The sequence below is a fragment of the Panthera tigris genome, chromosome A3, assembly GCF_018350195.1.
Source record: "Panthera tigris isolate Pti1 chromosome A3, P.tigris_Pti1_mat1.1, whole genome shotgun sequence".
Lineage (NCBI taxonomy): Eukaryota > Metazoa > Chordata > Mammalia > Carnivora > Felidae > Panthera > Panthera tigris.
Window position 1 is genome coordinate 88,718,801 of NC_056662.1, and position 16,838 is coordinate 88,735,638.

The 16,838-nt window shown below is 44.5% G+C and overlaps 1 protein-coding gene across 2 annotated transcripts in view; it reads right to left on the bottom strand.

The window, feature by feature from the left end:
* EXOC6B (exocyst complex component 6B) overlaps nt 1-2,234 on the bottom strand; it is a 605,784-nt gene extending 603,550 nt beyond the window's left edge. For both annotated transcript variants that reach the window (XM_042981710.1, XM_042981707.1), the window contains exon 1: nt 2,067-2,234. The gene's annotated coding sequence lies outside the window, so the exon portion shown is untranslated. The remainder of the gene's footprint in view (nt 1-2,066) is intronic.
* Between the last annotated feature and the right edge of the window lie 14,604 nt (nt 2,235-16,838).

Sequence of the window (16,838 nt, forward strand, 5' to 3'; positions counted from 1 at the left end):
CTCATTTTATTTAATTACTCATGCTTAAACAACCCCAGACAGATGTAGGAGGGGCAGGGAAAGTATGGAGCCTTTCATATTTCTAAAGATCCCTTAAAATACATGACAGACGGTCCCTTCAGCATTTTAGCATCACGCTCAGCAAAAAACTTTTTGTCCATCACAGGAAGAAGACTGGTATGCAGACCGGATATGTATAGTAGTGATTAAACTAGCTTCTGCTACTGTCAGCAGCTTTTTTGAGGCCCCACTGAATCCAGAGATCTGTTACCAGCAAGGGTGTCTGGAGTGAGGGGTGTACAAAAGCTCCAGTGAAGACAGGCTGCCTAATCTGAATGCCTGCTAAATAGAGAGAATGTCAGGTCAGCATGGAATGACCAGAAAAGCACTCAACTAAGACTCGGGGGGCCTTTAATTCAGTTCCAGCACTGGTAGTTAAAAATGTATTCAGCACTTTCTGTGCACCAGTCTCAATACACAAAGTAATCACTTCACATACATCATTAAATTCTTACAGTAATCCTTTGCAGTAGATATCATGTATCCCATTTTACAGATGAGAAAGCTGAGAGATTAGGTAATACCTCAAGTCTCACAGCTAGTAAATGCTGAAACTGGTATTCATACTTAAGTGCACCTGATTCCAAGACCCATTTCCTGACCACTTGGCCATGCCATCTCACCCATACCCTCCACTGCCACGAGTTTATGAGTGACCTTACTCAAATCACTCAAAGTCTCTCTGCATCTGCATCCACATCAGTATAATGAATCGTATAATTTCTCAGCCCCCCTCCAAATCACCTTGAAGACCTCTTCACAGAGCTACCTTCAGGGAAATGCAAATCAACCGTTACACGGTTTGTCTAAGAGTTTTTTTTCAGATTGTCACAAATCAGCAAACCGTTTCTAATAAATGTACTGAAAAACATCCGCATATAAGTGGACCTGCACAGTTCAAACTCATGTTGTTCCCGAGTCAACTGTATGAATACATGACCCCACATTGTTTCTGTCATACTGTGTGATCTGAAGCAGTGGCAATACTAACAGCTACCATTTATTAAATACCTGCCAGATTCCGGGGCGGGGGGGGGGGGGGTGCCTGGGTGGCTCAGTTGGTTAAGCATCTGGCTCTTGATCTCGGCTCAGGTCATGATCTCACAGGTTGTGGGTTCGAGCCCCACACTGGGCTCTGAGCCGACAGCACGGAGCCTGCTTGGAATTCTGTCTCCCTCTCTCTGCCTCTCTCTCTCTCTCTCTCTCTCAAAATAACTAAATAAACTTTAAAAAAAAAAAAACACTTGCTAGGTTCTAGGAACATGATATGATTTCTCTCATTCACTCCTCACAGTCATCCTGCTGTGAGACAAAAATTGCCGTCTCCATTTTAATGTTTTTTTATTTCTTTTTGAAGGAGAAAAAGAGACAGAGCACGAGCAGGGCAGGAGCAGAGACAGAGGGAGACACAGAATTCGAAGTAGGCCCAAACTCTATGCTGTCAGCACAGAGCCCGAGACGGGGCTCAAACTCACGAACCGTGAGATCATGACCTGAGCCGAAGCCAGACGCTCAACCGACTGAGTCACCCAGGCGCCCCTGCCATCTCCATTTTAATGATGAGAAACGGAGGCCCAGTGTGGTTAAATAACGTACCCAGGTCAGATGGTAAATAACTAAGTGACAGACTGAGGTTAGGAGTCAGGCCTAACCTCAAAGCTCATACACTTTTTCTACTGTTTTTACTGGTTTTTTTTTTTTTTTAACGTTTATTCATTTTTGAGACAGAGAGAGACAGAGCATGAACAGGGGAAGGTCAGAGAGAGAGGGAGACACAGAATCTGAAACAGGCTCCAGGCTCTCTGAGCTGTCAGCACAGAGCCCGACGCAGGGCTCGAACTCACAGACCGCGAGATCATGACCTGAGCCGAAGTTGGACGCCCAACCGACTGAGTCACCCAGGCGCCCCTGTTTTACTGGTTTTCAAGTCTGTCTGTCCACCTGTATCATGAGCTCCTTGGGGACAGGGGCTTGCCCCAGCTGATAGCTCACCCCACACAATCTACCATGTCTTGGGTACAGAGCCTCAGTGCTCCTTCTTTCTGTCTCTCTGCACAGTCCTGAGGTACAATTCTATGCTGGCAGGAGGGTGAAGGAAAAGAACAATAATTGAACAGCCGATGAAAGCAGCTCAGCCCCTAGGGCTCTCTTCATCATCATGTTTGCTGCTCCCGCCTCTTTAGGGGCTGTGAGGAGGCCTCCCTGGAGTCTGAGCTCACTGGGTCCCCTGGGCAGTGATGTCACCCTCCTGCTCTGCCAGACCCTTGAGGTCACAATCATACTGACATCACCCATGTTTCCATAGGGCTTAGTAAGGAACTGCGACCTCGTCCACATGCTCCTGCCTGAGACAACTTCTGTCATCATGATTTTGGGGGGTCTTTTCCTTTGCCCAAAGGTCTCATTTCATGTGTGAGCAGCTTTTCTTCCTCTCACCCTAATCTGCCTGTCCCTGAAAATGGTAAGCTTCACTCACTACTTTGCTCTACACATACACTGCCTGGAATCTCTGACACACCAACATAACACAGGAAACACAGGGAATTAAAAAAAAAAAAAAAAAAACTTCCCCAATGATCTTGTCAGACTGGAGAAGGGAGAAGCAAAGCAAGAGTAAATTAGGACAACTTGTCAACTTGTCCAGGACCCGACTGTCACGGGGCTGCTCTACTTTAAAGCAGTTGGAGGGGCGCCTGGGTGGCTCAGTGGGTTAAGCGTCCAGCTTTGGCTCAGGTCATGATCTCACAGTGCATGAGTTCAGGCCCCGCATCCAGCTCTGTGCTGACAGCACAGAGCCTGGAGCCTGCTTCGGATTCTGTGTCTCCCTCTCTCTCTGCCCCTCCCCGCTCATGCTCTCTCTGTCTCTCTCTCTCAAAAAGAAACATTAAAAAAAAATTTTTTAAGTAGTTGGAAACGTGTAAGGCCTTCCAACCCTGAACTTTTGGGTTTTTAACTTGTCAGTCTTTGTTAGCCATAAGGAAGCCATCTCCACAGAGGGCTTCTCCCCTCCACCCACCAACCCCTAGTTTAATTCATTTTGACAAGTAATCATCAACCAACCAAATAGTCATTAACCCAAATACCTGGCATGATGGGATATGGTTGAAAACACAAATGAGGTGGTGTATGGAAACCAAGTTGACAATAAATTCATATTAAAAAAAATAAAAAATAAAGAAGAATAAAAAAAAGAAAACACAAATGAGACAGCTATTCCTCAGCTTCAAATCCTCACACCGTTCCCACTGCACTTAGAACAAAACCCAAACTTAACCCATGGTCCTGTGCACCTTCCTCCTGACTCCCCACCCCCGCCACCCAGCTCCATCCTGCACCGCTCTTCCTGTGTTTGCGCCCTCCAGCTGCACCAGCCATCTCACGGCCCCTCAAACACACCCAAATCTGGACCATTCAGGCTTCACAATTTACATTTCTGTTGCCATCCGCAGGATGAGTGGGGAGTTAGTAGGTCTTAGGTTAGTCACCTCCTCAGAGCCAGTAACAAACAATGGCACTGATGTGCCTGACAACTTGAGCATGGTGTTTGAAGTATTGAAAGTCCACATTGAAAAGATCTGACAGGTCTGGCCACTAAAGAAGCAGCAATCAAGCCAGGGACCTCAGGGGCATGGTCAAGGTGTTGCTTCTGTAGCGGAGCTGCGGGTGGGGGCTGAGTTAGTGCACTGAGTTCCTCTGCGGTAACAGCACTGGCTTAGGGGCTAGCTCCCAAGTTAGAATCTCGGCTGCCAAGATGAAGACCCCACTCCTTTGCTTCATAGCACTCATCCCCACTTCTAATTATATACTTGTTTTTATTTATTTATTTATTTATTTATTCATTCATTCATTCATTCATTCCTCCCCCGCTGTAAATCCAAGGCTGCAGGACCATGTCTGATCTGCTTAATGTATACCTAGTATCTAGATCAGTGCCTGGCATACAGTAGGTCCTTAACAAATCTTTATTGACCAAATGAATGATAAAAAGTGATCCCTGCATTTGGAGAGTGTCTCGTCTCATCTAGAGAAGCCAACTATTACACACAAAGCAGGTCGAAATTTTGCTTTATAAACTGGGCACGCAAGAATTGGTGCATTACTATAATCCCCTTCAATCAAACTGAATCTGCCTCAACTCTCTGGTTGGCAGAAATTCAGTCTCAATTCAGGCTTGTACAGAGGCCCAGGGTATTGTCTGGAACAGAACATTCAGAGGGGCTCCTCAACTGACATGTTCATTGTCCCCGCCCCGGGGGTCCTATGAAGTTGCTCTACAGTCTCCAAACCACCCTTCCCCTAAGTAAGCCTTGTGGGGTTAGTAACCCTGGTGTCTGGGATACACTAGATGGCCATCCTTTTGTCCTGTCTCACTACCCCCACGGGGCACCCCAAGGGGACAGGCCACATGCTTGGGAACCCCTAAGTCACTTCGCTAATCTTGAAAAACTCTGCCCTCCCTTCTACCCTCTCCACTTTAGCCTTCTCCCATCAGACACTAGCATGCTCCCTCTCCCGATAGCCTAGGATGAAGCCACTGAGGAACTCAGACTTTCCTCTGACTACTTTCATTTGTGTCTTGCCATGTAGATGGCTCTGAGACCATGGTATCCAAAGCCAAACTGCCTCCTTGGAATGAGAGAAGGAAATCAGCAGAGTAAGAGCCCGTGTAAAAGCTCAAGACCTTATTCTCTACAGCAAACAGGCAACTTCACAAAGACAGAATACAATCAAGTGCTACGCTGAAAAAAACCAAGTCCAAATGTGTATGGTGTGATCAGGGGTGTCTGGGGTTAGTTTTTCCTTCATCTCCACAAGTCTGTCTTAACCTCCCTCTCACAACCCATGTGCCGGTCTTAGACAAGCTCATCCTGTGCACACTAGAGACGTTCCTGAATACACATTTACACCACAGTCTTATCAATGGTTCTACATCCGCGGTGACTTGGATTCCCCCACCCTTTGTCTAGCACCACCGCTACCATCAGAAGGCAAGGTTTAACATCTTCTGCCAGGACTCCTGCAATAGTTCACCAACTCATTTCCCTAAAATCCTCCTTTCCCATCATTCATTCCCTTTGCACTTCCATTCCAAAATCATTTTTTGAGCAACTACAGTGACCCTAACTGTGTAACCTGGGGAAAATACCCTGTGCCTCAACTCCCTGTAAATCAGGATGATAAGAACACCTCTCTTACAGCATGATTATATTGTCATAAAACAGTGCCTGGCACATAGTAAGTGCTGCATCAATGTTGGCTCTGGCATTTGTTGTGGCTCTTGTCATTACTGTTGTTATTGCTTGCGAAGTACTCTCAGATGCTAGAGACACAGTGGTAAACGAGAGAGACAAAAATCCTTGTTCTTACAGAGCTTACAGCATAGGTGGGGAAGAAGAAAAATATGTGTGTGTGTGTGTGTGTGTGTGTGTGTGTGTGTGTCACATGCATATGTAAAATCTCAGCTACTTACAGGGGCTATTTATCGAATTAAAATGGAGTGATATACCACTTCACACCCATTAGGAAGATTATTTATTTAAAAAAAAAAAAGAGGAAATAACGAAGGTTGGTGTGGATGTGGAGAAATTGGAACATTTATGAGTATTGGTGTGAATATAAAATGGTGTCACTACTATAGAAACAAGCATGGCAGTTCCTCAAATAGTTAAGCACAGAATTACCATATGATCTGGCAATTCCACTTCTGGGTATATATCCAAAAGAACTGGAACCAGGGACTGGAACAGATGCTTGTACCCTAATATTCACAATAGCATTATTCACAATAGCCAAACGATGGACACTACCCAAGTGTCCATTCTTTTCTGTGTATGTATACATATAATATGTTATATATATATGTGTGTGTATATATATATATATATATATATATATATATATGAATATGAGTCCACCTTAAAAAGGAATGGAATTTTTTTAAGATTTTATTTTTAAGTAATCTCTGTCCCCAACAGGGGGCTCGAATCTACAACCCCAAGATCAAGAGTCACATGCTCCACCGACTGAGCCAGCCAGGGGCCCCAGGAATGGAATGCTGACACCTGCCACAACATGGTTGAACCTTGAAGACGTCATGCTAACTAAAATAAGCTAGATACAAAATGACAAATATCGTGTGATTCCACTTTCATGAGGTACCTAAAAGAGGCCAATTCATAGAGTCCAAAATTAAATCACAGTTGGCAGGGGCTGGAGGTGCAGAGGGGGGTGAGAGTTGTTGTTTCATGGATATGCAGTCTAAATTTGGGAAGATGAAGAAGTTCTGGAGATGGTTGGTGGCGATGGTTATCCAACCATGTGAACGTACTTAATGCCACTGAATTATACACTTAAGATTACTGAGATGGTAAATGTTGTTATGTATATCTTGCCACCATAAAAATACATAAAAATTTTTTTTAAAGCAGAGTGGCCTAATAGCGCCTGCACACATAATGTGTAGATTGATGGTCAGAGAAGGTGTCTCTGAGGAAATGACACTTAACCCGAGCTCTGACTGACAAGCAGCCAGCCAGGTGAAGATGGTGGGTGAGGGGGAAGCCGGTCAGACAAAGGGTACAGATAGTGCAAAGCCCTCAGGCAGAAACACAGTTTGTTGTGGTGGTGGTGATTATTTTAAAGTTTATTTATTTATTTTGAGAGGGAGGCCAGTGCAAGCAGGAGAGGGGCAGAGAGAGAGACAGAAAGAGAGAGAGAATCCCAAGCAGGCTCCACCCTGTCAGCTGTCAGTGCAGAGCCCAACACGGACTCAGTTTCACGGAATCGTGAGATCATAACCCAAGCCAAAATCAAGAGTCGGATGCTTAACTGGCTGAGCCACCCGGGTACCCCAGAAACATGTTTGAAATGTTCTGGGAGCCTAAGGAAGGCTAATGTGGTGGGGTTGTATGGGGCAGAGGAGAGAGAGTGGCTGGAACGGAAGGTAAAGAGGTGATCACAATGACCACGGACAACTCTCTCAAGAAGTTTTTCTATAAGGGGAAACAGAGAGATGGGACAGATGTCAAAGGGGCCTGTGGGGAGATTTTTAGTTTAGTTTAGTTCTCAAGATGGGATGATCTAGCAGACAGAGAAATGACCATGCTAAAGAGAGAGACAAAGTTGTAGGACAAAGTCCTTGAGTAAAGAGAAGGAATGAGGTCCAGACCACTAGTGGAGTTTCTAGTGAGAGTTGATGCCGGCCTAAGTCCCAGTTCGTGTATTTAACAATACAGGGACTGGGCATACTGTCCTGTCCTTGTATTAAACAATACTGAAATCCAGTAACAATAACTTAGCTGGTGGCTCCGGGAGATATCTGTTCCTGGGAGATGAGGCTGTGACCCCACTAAAATGACTTGTTCATCAAGACTCCTTCAGACCTTCACCTAATGACTTCACCTCATGCCCACCATTCCAAAACGGTTATACACGTGCTCGATCCTAACCAGCTCTCCTCCTTTCAAGACCCACCTTAAAATCACCCAGCCCTGGCCCTAAAACTATATATATCCTGTCCTCGTGTCTCTATTTGGAGACACCACTAAGATTCCAGCAAGTGGAATTCTCCCTTATTGCAGTGAGTCTAACAAACCAAGCTTAACGAGATAAACAAACTTTACTGATGGTCTTTTGGGGAGTTACCACTGGCTGTTGACAGAGGCTGGGATATTCACCCATTGCAACAGGAAGTAGGGTAGAGACGAAAGTGTTCTGAAGCGGTGGAGAGGTGATGGAGCCATCTTTCTAAAATATAAAAATTACACCACCACTACCATGTATTGGTTCCCTATTGCTCCTGTCACAAATTTCCGCAAACACAGTGCCCTGAAACAACACAAATGTATCCCTCTTATAGTTCTGTAGGTTGGAAGTCTGAAATGGGTCTCACTGGGATAAAATCAACGCGTCAGCTGGACTGTGTTCCTTCTCAAGGATCTAGGGGAGAATCCATTTCCTCCCCTTTCACAGCTTCTATCTGCTAATTGCATTCCTTTCAAAACCACCAATCCTGTCACTCTGACCTCTGCTTTTGTCATTACAACTCCTTCTCTGACCCAGACTTTCCTGCATCCCTCTTTCACTTATCAAGGCCCTTGTAAGTCACCTCACATTGGGCCACATCTGGCCCACCAGAACATTCTGGACAAACTGCCAATGCAAGATCCTTAACATCTGTAAAGTCCCTTTTGTCATGTAAGGTAACACGTTCATAGATTCTAGGAATCAGAACACAGAATTCCTTGGGGGCCACTATTCTGCCTACCACATACTATTATAAACCTATGATATTGTAATTTATAATAAGTATATATTTTTGTCTTCACCCATGGTTCCTGGCTCAGAGCTCCCAAAACCCTTGGAATTTCCTAAGGGATTAGAGCAATGGGATCATCTTTTGTTATAATATTTGGTCTTTTGTCCTCAGTACCTGAGTGGGAAAGGTGAAATGGGTGTCTTGTTATTCATAACAAGCTCTTTCAACCACACAGTTTATGTTAATAAGGTTACTATTGAAAAGCCCTTAGGCAACCTAAGGAAGGAAGCTGGTTGCCAGGGAAACCAAACTGCTTTGTAAATTTAAACTCCACCCTCAACCTTTAGGGAGAGAAGAGGGGCTAGAGATTGAGTTCAATTACCATCGGTCAATGATTTAATCAGCCACACCTACATAATGAGGCTCCAAAAAAATCCCTGAACTTTGGGGTCTGGAGAGCTTCCAGGTTAGTGAACCAGAATGCAACCTGTGCCAGGAGGGTGGTGCACCCTGAAACACACAGGGATGTAAGCTCCTGGGTTCAGATCCCTCCTGGACAAACCCTGATATACCTCTTTATCTGGCTGTTCATTTGCACCTTTGATACCCTTTGTATAAACTGGTAACCTAAGAAGCAAACTGGTTTCCTTAGTTCTGAGAGCTGACAATTTAATCAAACCCAAGGAGGGGTGCATTGGCTCTATAACTGGTTTGATTAGAACCAAAATTGGAAGGGTAATGGGGAAAGAGTCATTTCCTACATCGCTGGTATAAGTATAAATTAGTTCAACCTCTAGGGAAGGCAATTTGGCACTATTGATCAAAATAAGTGCCAGTATTTTGTAATCCAACAGATGCACTAGTAGAAGTTTATTCTACAGATATTCCCACATATGTGTAAATGGTACCATTCATGTACCACTGTTTGTAATAGCAAAAAGACTGGAAATGTCCATTAGTAGAGAAATGGTTAATAAATTAAAGGCATATCTTGGAGATATTGTAGGTTCGGTTCCAGACCACCGCAATAAAGCAAATATTGCAATAAAGCAAGTCAAATGAATTTTTTTTTTGTTTCCCAGTACACATAAAAGTTGTTTCACCTACACTGTAGTCTATTAGTGTGCAACAGAATCATGTCAAAAAGAACAAGGTTTATATCTTAATTTAAAAATACTTTATTGCTACCACTGTCTTATACCATTCACGACAGGAAACCATCAAAACCCTAGAGGAGAAAGCAGGAAAAAACCTCTCTGACCTCAGCCGCAGCAATTTCTTACTTGACACATCCCCAAAGGCAAGGGAATTAAAAGCAAAAATGAACTATTGGGACCTCATCAAGATAAAAAGCTTCTGCACTGCAAAGGAAACAATCAACAAAACTAAAAGGCAACCGACGGAATGGGAAAAGATATTTGCAAATGGCATATCGGACAAAGGGCTAGTATCCAAAATCTATAAAGAACTCATCAAACTCCACACCAAAAAAACAAATAATCCAGTGAAGAAATGGGCAGAAAACATGAATAGACACTTCTCTAAAGAAGACATCCAGATGGCCAACAGGTACATGAAAAGATGCTCAACATTGCTCCTCATCAGGGAAATACAAATCAAAACTACACTGAGATATCACCTCACGCCAGTCAGAGTGGCTAAAATGAACAAATCAGGAGACTATAGATGCTGGAGAGGATGTGGAGAAACGGGAACCCTCTTGCACTGTTGGTGGGAATGCAAATTGGTGCAGCCGCTCTGGAAAACAGTGTGGAGGTCCCTCAAAAAAATTAAAAATAGATCTACTCTATGACCCAGCAAGAGCACTACTGGGAATTTACCCAAGGGATACAGGAGTGCTGATGCATAGGGGCACTTGTACCCAATGTTTATAGCAGCGCTTTCAACAATAGCCAAATTATGGAAAGAGCCTAAATGTCCATCAACTGATGAATGGATAAAGAAATTGTGGTTTATATACACAATGGAATACTATGTGGCAATGAGAAAGAATGAAATATGGCCTTTTGTAGCAATGTGGATGGAACTGGAGAGTGTTATGTAAGTGAAATAAGTCATACAGAGAAAGACAGATACCATATGTTTTCACTCTTATGTGGATCCTGAGAAACCTAACAGAAGACCATGGGGGAGGGGAAGGAAAAAAAAAAAAAAGAGGTTAGAGTGGGAGAGAGCCAAACCATAAGAGACTCTTAAAAACTGAGAACTGAGGGTTGATGGGGGGTGGGAGGGAGGGGAGGGGGGGTGATGGGTATTGAGGAGGGCACCTGTTGGAATGAGCAGTGGGTGTTGTATGCAAACCAATTTGACAATAAATTTCATATTAAATAAATAAATAAATAAATAAATAAATAAATAAATAAATAAAAATACTTTATTGCTGGGGTGCCTGGGTGGCTCAGTCGGTTGAACGTCTGACTTCAGCTCAGGTCATAGTCTCGTGGTTTGTGAGTTTGAGCCCTGCATCCAGCTCTGTGCTGTCAGCTGGGAGCCTGGAGTCTACTTCAGACTCTGTGTCACCCTCTCTCTCTGCTCCTCCCCCACTCACACTTTGTCTCTCTCTCTCTCTCTAAAAAAATAAACAAAAATTTTAAAAATACTTTATTGGCTAAAAAATGCAAACCATTATCTGAGCTTTCAGTGAGTTGTAATCTCTGACCGCATACCATATAACAAATGTAACAATGAAAAAGTTTGAACTATCATGAGAATTACCAAAATGTGACATAGAGACATGAAGTGGACAATTACTGTTGGAAAAATGGTGTCGATATACTTGCTCAACGGAGGGTTGCCACAAACCTTTAATATGTAGAAAAACAGTATCTGTGAAGCACAAGAAAGGGAAGTGCAGTAAAATGAGATACACCTAAGTGATAAATCCATACAGTGAAACACGATGCTGCCATAAGAACGAATGAGAAAGCTTGCCTGGTATTGAATCAATAATCTCCTAGATACCTATTTTTAATAAGCTTGTTATTTGGAATAATTTTAGATTTCGAGAAAAATTGTGAAAATAGTATAGAGAGCTCCTGTACACCCCTCACCCAGTCTCGGTCTCCCCTGATGTTATCATGTTACATTACATGTGTGAAAGGGTTCCAATCTAAAATGGAACTGGAGGATATGAATTGGCGAATCTCATGTGTGCACCCTCAGAAGAATGGAACTTAGGGGGGCGCATGGGTGGCTCAGTGGGTTGAGCGTCCAACTTCCACTCAGGTCATGATCAAGCCTTCTGTGAGTTCGGGCCCTCCATCAGGCTCTGTGCTGACAGCTCAGAGCCAGGAGCCGGTTTCAGATTCTGTGTCTCCTTCTCTCTCTGCCCCTCCCCCACTCATGCTCTGTCTCTCTGTCTCTGAAAAATGAATAAACCTTAAAAATTTTTTTAAAAAAAGAAGAAGAATGGAACTTAGGAACTGAAAGACTGTTTTCCCGTAAATGCCCAATTTACAGAAGACTGAGACTTATGTCCTGACCAATGAACATCCACAAAGATCATCTCCCCATCCTCAAGCCAACGAACTTACTGCTTGGACTCTGGCTGGACTGCCTTCTCTTTGCACCCCTCACCCATAAGTCAGTCTGCCCAAACTCTCAGAAGACACGCCTGTAGCTTGCTATAGCATGCATTTCCTGAAAGGCAATTCCTCCACTCGTTCCGAATAAACCCAGTTTCTCGTAATTTGAGCTCACCTCAGTTTACCTTTTTATGTAGGTCAATATATGATACATTGTCAAAACTGAGAGACAAATATTGGGACATTTCTGCTAAATAAACTCTGGATTTCACTGGATTTTTCTGTTAATGTCCTCTTTCTCCTCCAGGATCCAATCCAGGGAATCGCACTGCATTTAGTCATCCTGTCCCTGAGTCTTCCCCAGTCTGTGACAGTTTTTCAGGCTTTCCTTATGTGAATACCTTGAGCAATACTGGTCAGGTATTTCATAGGATACCACTCAATTTCAGTTTGACTGACATTTTTCTCATGACTAGACTAGAGCTCTAAGCCTCTGGAAAGAATACCACAGAGGTGAAGTGGCTTCTCTTTGCATCTTAGCAGGTGGCACGTAAATCTACACATCACTGGTGATGTTTACCTTGATCATATGGCTAAGGTACACAGTTTCTCCATGGTAATATTACTATTTTTTGTATTTTTTGTTTTTGAGACAGAGAGAAAGCATGAGCTGGGGAAGGACGGAAAGAGAGGGAGACAAACGGAACTGAAGCAGGTTCCACACTGAAAGCAGAGAGCTGTGAGATCATGACCTGAGCCCAAGTCAGACACTTAGCCGACTGAGCCACCCAGGTGTCCCTAGTATTACTATTTTTGCCTTTCCAAACTCTGTTCTTTGGAGTTCAGTCACTAAGTTAAGTTCATTCTCATGTGTGGAAAGGGAACAAAGAAGCTCCACCCCCCAGGAGGAATATCTACATAAAATAAATGAAATTTTTGGGAAAGGAGGATCCCCTCCCCCCATTTACTTACTTATTCAAACATCAATTTTTATGTTTTGGGTAACAACCCAACACTACATTATTTATTGTATTGCTCAGATTGTTCCAGCTTTGGCCACTGAGGGCTCCCCCAGGTTGGTTCCTGTGTTCTTTCCAGATGCCCCCATCCTGTCATTTATTTGAGCATTTCCTTAATTTTGATTGTTGCCTGGAGGCCAGCAGCATTTCTCTCTCTCAGCACCTGCTCCTTCCTCTGTGGCTTCTGGTGTTTCCTCCCCTTTGGTCTTGTAGCCGCTCCCCCTAAGCTTCCCCCACTAGGCTGGGCTAGACGAGCCCTTTGTGGAGGGCTGAAATCAGAAACACCATCCCTCAGCTGTGTCTGTCCCCAAGACAATTAAGAGGCCCTGCATGAAAGCCCAGGGGTCCTGCTCCCAAACCTCCTTCCACCTGTGGTACAGGGAGTCCTCGGGGTGCACAGGTGGGGGCCTACATCTCTCATGTGACCGCTGTCACCATGGCACTCTGGTGCAGCTTCTCCAGGGACCAGGACCCAGGGAGTTAGGTCTACAGAGGAGTGGCTGGCTACCCTTTCTCCAGAGTTTCTCAGGGAGGGCCTGGTGAGATGAAGTCACAGATTTGTTGAGCTCCTATGACCTGCGCCTTGGGATTTCACTCTTCTCAGATCTCCTGTCCTATGTTTACCTCCTAATCCAAAGCCACCGTGTCCAAGTTCTCCTTCTAAGATGACTGACAGAGAAAACTTCCCCTCCAAGGATACTGACAGAGAAAGAACTGCAGGGATGTGGGCATCTGCTGGTATCCATGCATTCTGCAAAGCACCAAGTGACAGGGGAAGGTGAAGTACAAGTGTGAATGTAGGCACGCATGGGCATGGAAGGGTGAGTGTGACCTTACCCTCGAGTCGTAAACTCATCTTTCATTCCTTGCTCCCAGATTCTCAATAGGTCTTCTCTCCACACCCATGCTACCATTGCCTCACTCAGATCAGAGCCATATCCTCCTGATGTGCTTGTCCTGTTCCAAGTCATTGTACAGATTTTTTTTAGAATACAAATCACATTATGTCACTAATCTTTCAAACCCTTGAATGGCTCTACATTGCCATCATGATAAAGACCCTCAACTCCTTCCCTTACCTTGTGCCACTACCCCATCACTACCCAAACTGCAGCCACCTATGCTGCCCTTCACCCTAGCTCCTTGGCCTGCGTCCTCCTCCCTCCAAATCCCCATCTCTTCATTCCTATTCCTCTTCCTCCTTCAGACATAAGGGGTCTGTTAAATGAATGCAACTCTTTGGTGTCATTTCCCTCAACTGCGAAATACAGAGGAAGAAAACCCTAAAGGCTTGTCAGGGGCTGGGACACCTGGCAATGGGGAGATGATGGTGGTGGGAGAAGCTGCCACAGTGGTGGCCCCCAGCCTTCAGAGTGGGGTCTCCGGGTGCTGAGGCAGGTCACACCCTCTCTGCCTCACTCACACTGCAAGGGCCAATGCTCCCAAATGTCTGTCTGAGACCTCATGAGAGAGTAGCTGCAGTGACAACAAAGACATTTGTGAGGTGGGGGCTTCACCCAGCTGTGGTGACACACCATGGTCAGGAGCACAGACCCCGAGGAGCCCTGGTCAATAAGAGCATCATGGAGGAGGAAGAGCCACAAGGAGACTCACCCTCAGCCATGACTGAACTCAGAGAAGAGGGCAGAATTTTTTTTGACTGAGTCTAGATAATCCTTCTGGCTTTTATCCTCCTGGGGCCATCAGGAGAGTCTTTTCCAGGGCCACAGACACTTGTATCTAGCCAGGCTTCACTTGCCTTCCCGAAGAAGGGAGAAGGGAGCCTGGAGGCGAGGGACGGAAGGAGAAGCGAGGTTTCCACTGGCCCCAGTGCCACTCCAGGAACCTTCAAATTCAGCATCTGGCTGTTCCACGGGACTGTCAGAGATTCAGCCCAACGGTGTTTTCAAAGGCTGTTCTGGCTAACCGTCCTCAACACAGCTTCTCTCAACTTCCCAGGAAAGCACCCATAAAACACAGAACAAAGAGGAAAGGCAAAAACGACTGCAAACTTATGCCAGAGCTCAGAGAAACCAATGATAATTGCAGGCAGATAGAGCCAGGTCTACCAAACCTTAGTGACGCCAAGGCAGTTTTAGGAATTTTAGTCTTCGCCCGCTTGGGATGCTTTCCCAATGCTCAGATTTTGTAAGGTGTAGGGAGGCCACGGATTTTACTTAAGATTAGATGCCAAGGGGCACCTGGGTGGCTCAGTCAGTTAAGCGTCTAACTTCCACTCAGGCCACGATCTCATGGTTCATGAGTTCAAGCCCCATACCTGGCTCGCTGCTGTCAGCATGGAGCCCGCTTCAAATCCTGCCCCCACCCCGTCCCTCCCCTGCTTGTGCTCTCTCTCTCAAAAATAAACAAACATTAAAAAAGAAAAAGACTACCTTAAAAAAAACACGATTAGATGACAAAATTTGGGGGGAAAACTGATGAAGTGGCAAATCAGGAACACCTTACAGTATTAACAAATTAAAACAAACACTGGGTGCCTGGATGACTCAGTTGGTTAAGCATCTGGCTTTGGCTCAGGTCATGATCTCATAGTTCCTGAGTTCAAGTCCTGCTTTGGGTGAGCCCCACTTCTCTCTCTCCCCCTCTCCTCTCTCTGCCCGTTGCTCTCTTGTGCCCTCCCCCAAAAAAACCACTTTGTGAAAAAATAACCAAATTTCTTTCTTTCATTCTTTCTTTCTTTCTTTCCTTCTTTCTTGAGAGAGAGACAGCAGGGGAGGGACAACAGGAGAGGGAGAGAGAAACATACACACACAGAGAAAGAGAGAGAGAGAGAGAGAGAGAGAGAGAGAGAGAGAGAAGCTTAAGCAGGCTCCATGCCCTGTGAGAAGCCCAATATGGGGCTTGATCTCACAACCAGGAGATCATGACCTGAGCCTAACTCAAGAGTTGGATGCTTAACCAACTGAGTCATCTAGGTGCCCCCTCAAAATAACTAAATTTCTTTAACACCATAAGGTAGTTGTTTTATGTGTTGTATCTTGAATAGGACTCAAGTACAGAAAATTCACTATGTACCAGCAACAGCGGTGTTTTAATGCAAGTCGGTGCCATATTTGCTCATTTGTGAGAAGCAGGACAGCAGAATGATGAAGAGTAGATTCTGAAGCCAGACTAGAGACCAAAGGGTTATGAGAACAAGGAGGTCTTCCCACCTGGGCAGATTCTTACAGGGCAAGAAGGGGTCTGGACTTTATGCAAGTGAAAAACCTTCAGATTCTGTGGCCATCTCACAGAGGTCATACCACAACATGGTGTCCCATGCTCTGGTTACACTGGGAATCCTGGTTGGGGTCATATCTAGGGCTGAAAAAGACCAAGGCAGACATACGTATTATTTTTTAAATGCATACAACAAGAATGGAGAAAAAATAATTTTCAAAGCATCAGAGAAAAAAAAACCTTAAAATACTTTCAAAATACTGATAAAAATACTTACAATACTTTTTATAGAATAATGATAAAAGTAGCATCTTGGGAGCCATCCAAACCTCACTGAGGATCAGCATTAGAATAGCTGTGTGATGCAGGGCAAATCACTTTAACCCTGTGTGAGCCCTATCTGTTGGGAATAATAATAGCACTTCCTACACAATGAAATGTTAACTGAGATAATGATTGTTTGGCACTGAGTCCCTGGTATATGGTGCTGTTATTACAGATGATTGATATAGGTGGACAAGAAAATCAAATAGTTCCTTTCCGGTAGTTCCTTTTTTGGTTTTGGGTACATAATTTGAACCCACTGAAATCCTTGTTTCATAATACATGCCCACCAGTGGTTGTAGAACACATAAAAAATGGACTTCTGTGTTGGGATTGGATGCTTGGAGACCATCTGGTTTCAACAATTCAGAATAATTCTAGGATTGAGAGAAAGCAACCGGGGTGCCTGGGTCGCTCAGTCAGTTAAACATCCAACTTTAGCCCAGGTCTTGA